Source organism: Pinus tabuliformis, chromosome 5_2 (assembly GCF_031772625.1).
Source record: "Pinus tabuliformis cultivar Carrire ecotype Pingquan chromosome 5_2, CPIR1, whole genome shotgun sequence".
Classification (NCBI taxonomy): Eukaryota; Viridiplantae; Streptophyta; class Pinopsida; order Pinales; family Pinaceae; genus Pinus; species Pinus tabuliformis.
In genome coordinates, this window is record NC_142306.1 from 867,639,459 (window position 1) to 867,648,442 (window position 8,984).

At 38.6% G+C, this 8,984-nt stretch overlaps 1 pseudogene; it reads right to left on the bottom strand.

Moving 5' to 3' along the window:
* Positions 1-579: 579 nt before the first annotated feature.
* LOC149162082 (phytochrome-associated serine/threonine-protein phosphatase pseudogene) lies at positions 580-1,170 on the bottom strand (annotated as a pseudogene).
* Positions 1,171-8,984: the final 7,814 nt, after the last annotated feature.

Sequence of the window (8,984 nt, forward strand, 5' to 3'; positions counted from 1 at the left end):
TTAATTCTCTTCCTCTTCAGATTATCTATCACCCTCGTTCCAGAAATGGGAAGCCATGGATGAAACTTGTTCCAAATGTTCACTGAAAACCCCAGAAAACTATGATATTGATCAAACGCCCCGCCAAAAATAACCGAGAGATTTTAAAACTAGCGCAGTTACTTTTCAAATCTCAGGTCTTCCTACATAATTCTTCTGAAATAGTGCTTGTTTCTAAGCATTACTTGGAATAATGATAACCTCTGTAGTAGCACTGCAGCTATTCAGTGCCTTAGCAATCTTGTCACAACACTCTGCCAAACCAACAACTGCTAGTTCAACTGCATCCAAAGCCTTCTGAGTAGATTCTGAAGCAGAGAGAAATTTTTCGTTGATGGCAAGAGCCCGCTTTTCAATTGTAGATCTGAGATTCCTTCTAGCTTGCTGATTATTGTTGGTGTAGAAGGACGAGAGTGTGTTGAGAGATGTAAGAAGATCTGGTGAATCCATGCGAGCTTCAAGTACTTTCTTTAGCTTGTGAGACAAACCTGGTGCCAGAGCCACCGCCATGACTCTAACTCCAGGCCTCCTGCGTTGCCTTCTTTCTGAATTATTTCATGCTCTATAGCATTGATGTGCTCGGCACACAAGTTCCAAGTTATTGATATGATTGAATTCAGAAGTGACACGAGATCCAAAAAACCACCCCGCACCACGAGGACTAACTGCCCAAGTCTCAATTTCTTCTGGGTCGCTCCACATTAAATCACAGAAAGGCCCTTCATGTGGTATTTCACAGTTCCTCTCAATGACTCTAATCTGATCAATTGTCCGTATATCAGGAGAGAGCCCTCCGTGTAGGCAAAGAACCCTTCCATCAATGATTGCTGAGAGTGTAAGGTAATCAAACACATCTGTGCAATAACGCCATGCATTTGCATTCCCATATTTACGCTGGCACTCATCATAAAATCCATACACCTGGGTCATGTGCCTGCTTTCATGATTGTCTCGCAGGGGAGTGATACTTGTTGGATATCTTGCTTTTAATAACAAAAGAATTGTGAATACTTCAAGGATGTTGTATCCTCGATCCACAAAATCCCCCATAAAAATATAGTTGGTGTCTGGGACATGACCCCCTGTCTGGAAAAGTTTCTTCCCAACTAATGGAAGCAAGATAACGCTCATAAAGGAAACTGACACTCTGGTGCAAGCATTTTACAATTTGGAATGTGGTTGAGCTGTCTAGCCCGGTCGATATCTCGTCCATGAATAGAGCACGGGCAGGACCAACCAACATCTCGGCTGTAGTTACACGTTTCTTCTGACCTCCGGAAATCCCTCTGTGCATCTCATCTCCAACTATTGTGTCCACACAAATGTCCAGCCCTAACTGAAACTTGATTCTTCTCATTGATTTTGGAGGATTTTGTTCTTTCTTAATTTAGAAAATTCACACAATTTTTGGAAAATGTACCTTATTTAGAAATACAGTTATAGAATTGATAAGGTAGTGGGGGAAGAAGTCAGTCGGCCAAAGAATAAACCCTTACCGGGAGATCCCAATTATCCATGGCCGATTCGCGGTTCCCATCCATAAATTTATGGTGTGATTAAGGCTCTATCGTATTCCTCTGCTTGAGCAGAACTGGACAAGTATATTTTGTCGGGGTATTATTGACTTATGCTCTTGGCTTTACGGAGCCGAACCTGCCCGGGTTCGATCCCTGGAGAAGCCCTTTCGGTGGATTGTAATGGGCGTTCACAGGTTGTTATACTTTGTTGTTTTATTATGTTGATGTATATGAAATTCCTTTTACATTCTATTCATGTACCTTTTTTATAGCCACCAGTGCCGGCTCTTATATATTGAATTAAATTTAAAATATTGAATGGCGAAGGCCGAACAGGTCAATGATGACCCAAAAGTGTTGAAGATATTGGAAGGCATTGTGCACCCGAAGTCTTCCCCTAGTTCCCTTCTCTATACAGATATTTACCCAAACAGCCAACAATCTCGGCTTCTTATGTGAAAAAGATATATACACGACTGCACGCAACAACCGTTCTCATCCCTCTACTCCGCTGTAAAAGTCTCGCATGCTATTTTTTTGTTTGCTTGCATTATTATACCTAAGGTTCAATTATCTTCATTTTTTTCCACAGTCTCAGGTTCAATTGTTTATAGGTATGTTTATTTGAAGCTTTGTTCACAAAAGGGTTTCGCAGCTACAAGAAACTCGAGGAGGCATTAAATGTTTTTTCTCAAATACATGTCACTGGAGGAGGCCTTTAATTTTCTTTATAGCTAGAGGTCCGACTGTTTACATGTATGGTTATTTGAAGCTTTTTATAGTTACTTGGAAGCATCCTTATTTTGGGTTGTTGTCCCCACAGTGCACAAATCATTCCCATGACACTTAAAATTTTAATAGTCGTTTCATTTAAGCAAGTATATCCTTACATGAGAATACGGCAACCACGTGTGAATCATGGGAATATGGCTACTACTCTAAGCGAATCATGCTGTCTATTTTCAAAAAGAATTTTTTTCTTAAATTGATTTTTGTTTTAAATTAAAAATGAAAACTAAATTTTTCCTAAATTTATTTTTATAAAAAAAAATTAAATTTATTTCTAAAGAATTTTATTCTAAAAATCAATTCTTTTTTAAATAAAAGAAATTATTATTATTATTATTATTATTTAAATCAAAATCTTTTTTTAAAAAAATTAAAATTTTATTCTAACCCTAAAAAAACTTAGGATTTTTTTATTGATTTAAGATGATTTTTTTAGCAAATGGAGACAAGTATATTGCTACCCTGAAAACATTTATAAACGTGCTACTTTATGATCCTCGAGATCATACAAAGACGCAGGAGGAGAGCATACTTATTCGAACTGAAAATATGATCCCACCTACTCTATGCTAATTGAAAATTACAAACTATTACGTGTAATTAAATTTCCAATGTAACCATTCACGCAATAGTAGTAAAAACATATTCATTTTCAATTTCCAAATTTTAAATTGAAAATATACAAGGATGATCGAATCTAGTTTTTGTGAGTATGATCTAATGAAATAAAAACAAAATCGATCTAACCTCGTACTTGTTTGAAACCATCGAAACCACTTTTCGATAAGGCTTTCACAGGCGTGATTTCCATTCTCATTCAGATCGTGCTGCAACTTCTCTTCGTCCTCCTCAATTTCCTGTTAAAATAATTGTTCATCGTCAGATATACAAGATTCTTCAAATGTTAATTCATTGTTTTCTTCTAGATGAGTAGTTAAACTTTTGGCTTCTGTCAAGATCTCTTCTTCGCAAGAAGAGGAGATCCTAACACTTGCTAGGATCTGAGCGAGTTGTTACAAACTTATACTCATTGTTTTTATTGTGTTTTTGTTTTTTTTAGGGAATGGGGGTTTTTTTATTTGTGTTCTATTTCTATGTTTCCTATATGAGAATAAACTTAAATGACAATTCCTAAATGCAATTAACCCTAAATGATCCTAAATAAGAATTATTCCTAAACAAACTTCCTAACTAGCTTACATCTAAGTTTGCTTCCCCGGAAACGGCGCCAAAATGTTAGGCGATTTAGTTGTCTGCTAAATCCCTATCATTTAATTTATCAATCTGGGGAATCGTAAACTTAGAAGCAAACCAAAATATATGGGACCTTAGATGAAACAGGTGTAGGAAGTTTGTTTAGAATGGAAATGCATATTACAAATCTAAATTATCAGATCTATTTTATAAAAGCACAAAAATGTTTGATCAATGGAATTATTTTACTTTAGAAGATATAGAAGAGTCTCTTGTTCAAGAGTCTTGATTGTCCTTCTACAACCTTGCTATAATAACATTATCAAACACCTAAGAAAGTAAGAAAGAAAGCATATAAATGAAAGCAAGTAAATATTGTTTTCAGTTCAATTCTTAATGGAGAAGAGTCTCCTAACTTAGGAGCACTTGATTTCTCTACATACTGAAAGGGAATCAATATTCACATAAATGTAATCTAGGAAAGCATATGAGAAAGTAAATCTTGTTTCAATTTAATCTAGCTCATGGAGAAGAGACTCCTAACTTAGGAGTTTTAGTTTTCCTTCTCACATCAAAACTAGTTACTGAAAGGAGATCAACCTTCACAAAAGAAAACATGGCCACAACATGAATTCATACTAAAATTATCTACAAGTATTTACAAGAAAGAAATAAGATGAACATCATAATTAAAATTAGTATATTCACAACATTACTTTATAACAAAGTGCACTTATCTCAGTATGGGGATCCTTCCATTCCTCAATGAGCACACATGAGCAACTATCACACCTTAAGAATCAAACAACACTCATAACTCATGATTTGGAGAAAATGATATTATTCATGTTGAATGAACGATCATAAATTTGGTGCTAATGAATAACTCATAATTGTTTTCTCTCCCTCCTCCTCCATCATAACATTATTTGGAGGATGCTCTTCTTATTTATACATGAATTAGGGATATCTACTCAATAAATGTAGATCCCTTAAATATCTACTAGACCCATACTTGTCTCAACTTATCCCTAAATACTAGATACAAATCCCATGACACATCAAAATCTCCATGATTTTTCTCCTTGGAATATGGTCCACCTCTTGAGTTGAAATTCGAATTTGATCTTAGGAGGCCACATAAGGGTGCCTTGGAAACTTCCAAATGATCTACACATGTCATCAAACTCAAGCCACTTTTAGGTATAAGCAAATACATGTTATTTCTCTAACTTTTAATCATAAATTCACTCTAAATACATGAAATTAATAACTTTGGAAAATGAGAATATAAACTCATATGGTAATGGAAATATAGGGTTATGTAATGATAATATGATGAAATGAGGTGACAAAATGAGGATAAAGGTGAAAATGGAGTGAAAATTGAGGTTAATTTGGTGGCCCAACAGATCTGAGACATCAATTTCATCTTAATGTTAGCCACCCACTCCATTTTCCCTCATTTATGCCGTATTTTCATGAACAGTGACTGTAATGGTCACTTTCCAGCTGAACTACATGTTTTTGCCCTGGGTAGCGCAACCCTCTCTGTGCTGCCGCGGGCCCTGTGACACTTCCATGCTTTGCACCATTCTCCAATCGCACAACTCCCCAACATAGGAAGTGTAGTTTATAGTCTCACACCTCCTTTTAGCTTCCTGGAGTTCTAAGACTATTCTACCTTCATTTAGTCACATGGTTGGACCGCCGGTGTATGGCTTCAAATGACTGCCATTCACCTTTCCTGGAAAGGGTTCTCCATTTAATTTGACCAGCTATATTGCTCCTCCATCAATAATTTCCTTAATGACATAGGGCCCTAACTAGTGCATTCAAAATTTTCCTAGAAATTTATTGAATCTACTATCTTATAACAAAACCTGGTCATTTACCTTAAATATGCACAGCTTGATGTGTCGACCATGCCATGCCTTTTCGCACTGCTTTTGGACCTGTTGGTGAAAGCCAGCTAAAAATATTTCTTCCTCCATTTCATCCAGTTGTGCGAGCCTCTCCTCTAGGGCTCCACGATCCGTCATACCTATGAGTGCTGCTATGCACAGACTAAGCACAATATATTCCATAGTCATTACCGCTTCAACCCCATAGACAAGCCTAAAGGGGGTTTGTCCAGTCAACTTCTTGCATGTCGTTTGATAAGCCCGCATTACTGCAGGTATTCGTAGGTCCCAATCACTTCGTTAATAATTACAAACCTTGGTCAGTGCATTCTCGAGCATTTTTTTGAATGCTTCCACCATCTCGTTAGCTTGCCGATGATAAGGTGTGCTATTCTAGTGATATACCTAAAATTCCTCCGTTAGCACGCTAATTGTCTCATTCAGGAAGTGCGTACCACGATCGCTCATCAAGATCTTTGGATAGCCAAATCACGTTAGTACATGCTCAAATAGGAACTTTGCGGTAGTCATGCTTGTGTAATCTTTCATAGTCTATGCCTCTACCCAATGAGTCAAATACTCCATCGCAGTGATAATGTACCTCGCTCCCATATTTCCTTGGGGCTGAATGGGGCCCACAAATTCTATCACCCATTTCTCAAAGGGTTGCAACATCATCTGAGGATTTAAAGGAATCTCATCCCTTCACGATGGCTTGCCAGCCCTTTGATAGACATCACATGCCATGCATTACGCTTTTGAGTCCTGATGGAGGGTTGGCCACCACAACCCTATGCATATAATATTATGTGCAATCGCTCTCCCAGCATAATGTCCTCCCGCAGTGCCCGCATGAGCGTCCGTGAGGATGATGCTTCTTTTGAACTCAGGTACATACCATCACAATATCTCATCAGTCCCCATCTTGTACATATGCTCTGCAATGATAGAGATATCTGTCGCACGCACCACTAATTCCTTCTTCTGCTGGATAGTGTATCCTTCTGGTGTAGTACATGTCATTAGGAAATGTATTATATCCTCAAAATTACCATCCGCGACGCACACTACAAATAGCTAGGCATCAAGCAATCCTTCCTCCAACTTAGTGGGTTCTTCTCCCGTTTCGATGCACCATAGATGGTCTCGTCTCGCGTTCAGTCATCTAGGATTCACAATCACTTGAAAATCATACTACTAGAATAATAAGAGCCATATGTAGATTCTCCCCCCCAACATAGGCTTATTGACCAGGTACTTTAGCATGGAGTGATATGTATACATTTTAAGATGGCCTCCCAACAAGTAGTGCCTAAACTTCTAGAGTGCATACACCATGGCTAGCCCTTCGCGTTCGGTGGTGGAATAGTTCTTCTCCACTTTGGATAATCTTCAGCTTGCGAACATGATAGGATGGTCCAAACCTTCTCTGCCAGCCTATGTCAGTATTGCTCCCAGTGCTATACATGATGTGTCGACATGTACATGAAACTCTTTCTTCCAATCCAGGAAGACTAGAATCGGTGTGGTGAACATCTTTTCTTTCAATATATCGAAGCTATTCTTACAGTCATCATTCCAATAGAATGTTACATTGTTCTTCAACAATTTCTCCATAGATGCAGTGGTATGGGCATAGCCTTTGATAAACTTTCTATAATATCTCGTATGTCCCAAGGTAGAGTGCAGATGCTTCACACTCATTGGTGCTTCCAAGTTTAGTATCATTGCGATCTTCGTGGGGTCTACCATCAGTACCTATCTATAAACCACATTCCCCAATAGGTTCTGAAAAGGAACACAAAACAAACACTTCTTGAGATTGAGCGCAGTCCGGTATCTTCGAAAGTTATCGAGCATCAGGCACAAGCTTTCTACATGGTGTTTAACCAGTCCAAACATGGTCCAGTCATCAAAATATACTTCCACGAACTTATAAATAAATTCCTTGGACGCAACCACAACTACGCATGAGAAGATCGCAGGCACATTATTCAATCCAAACGGCATTACAGTGTATTGAAAACAACCCCACTCAGTCGCGAAGGTTGTCTTGCTCCTATCCTCTAGTGCGATTTTAATCTAATGGTACCTAGAGAACTCATGAGTGAAGGAATATGCCTCCTGCCCACCTACATTGTCCAATACTTCATCTGTGAATGGATTCGAGAAGGGATCATGTATGCAAGTGTCATTCAGCTTTCTGAGATCCACGCATATCCTTATTTCATCCTTCTGCTTCTTTTCCTATACCACCATTGGACTTACTCAGTTAGATTCTTCCACAGGCTAAATGTTGCCTGCCATGAGCATCTTGTCTAGCTCTACACGGATCTTCTCCTTATACTTTGGATTGAAATGGTAAGGTATTTGCTTAGTCGTCTTTGCGTCAGGCTTTAATGTGATCTTCATCATACCTAGGTCCCCGATTATCCCCCTCAAATTCGTAAACTTAGTAGGGAATAAATCCTAGTATTCGAAGAGAAATTTAGCGACCTTATCCACGTCACGTCATCTAAGTAGTCTCCAATCTTTGCAAATTTGGGTTCTACCTCAGTACCAATGTTTACTTGTTTCATTTTCAATAGTGTAGTTATATCAAGGTTCTCAATCTTCGGTCCTTGATCCTCACAATGACCTGTTTCTGGAATGTTAATCTTCCGCGGATCCTCATCCTCTTCTTCAGTAGTTATATTATAACATTTTAGCGCGTTACTCAGCAGAGTAGCCCATTCAGGCTGAATCGGGTCTAAAGGATCCTACAGTATCCTAAAGATTCATGCTTTCACCTCTTGTAGTGCTTCATAAATACTATCAAACCCGTCCTCAAAACTAAATTTCATCATGAATCCCTCGCGCAGGATATCCTATTTGCTTGTCCCATGGTGGAGGCTGGTTTCTACATACCAATTTATTGGGACAATATCCAGGGTGTGATAGAACAAGTGCACCCATTTAGGTTGGGGCTTTTCTCCATAAGCCTGGGTCCATTTGGCAAAATGCATGCATGGATTATCATGCCCATCATACTTGTCTATCATTCGCATCTTATGCTTTCCGAATCATGTTCCTATCATCCTCCCATATTCACACCAATCATCAAATCTTCCTTTATGCGTACCCCACCATCTTACAACCATAGCGTGTGTAGAGCGATAACTAGGGTCTCTCACACCACCAAGTATTCCACATTATTAAGTCAATCCGGGATCGTTTTGTTCTTTCAAGGAGTAACTCAATCCGAGGCTGTTCTGTCCAAGTAGTGCTCGATAGTATAGCGTTCTAATGACTTGAAAGGAAATAAACACTAAGCTGTAATTAAACCAATTCAGAAAATGAAATCACACAAGGCAGATGATCAGTCAAGGGTACGGAACCAATAACCCTTCCCTTTAGAAACTGATAAAGAAAGAAAACCAAAGCATGGGCTTATAGGTCAGGGAGCTAGGCAGCGTCTTGCTGGGCTCACGACAGCCTTAGGCCTGCTATCACGCGAAAGCAATAAGGCAGATTAGCGAAAGTAAAATGGAACAGCAATTCT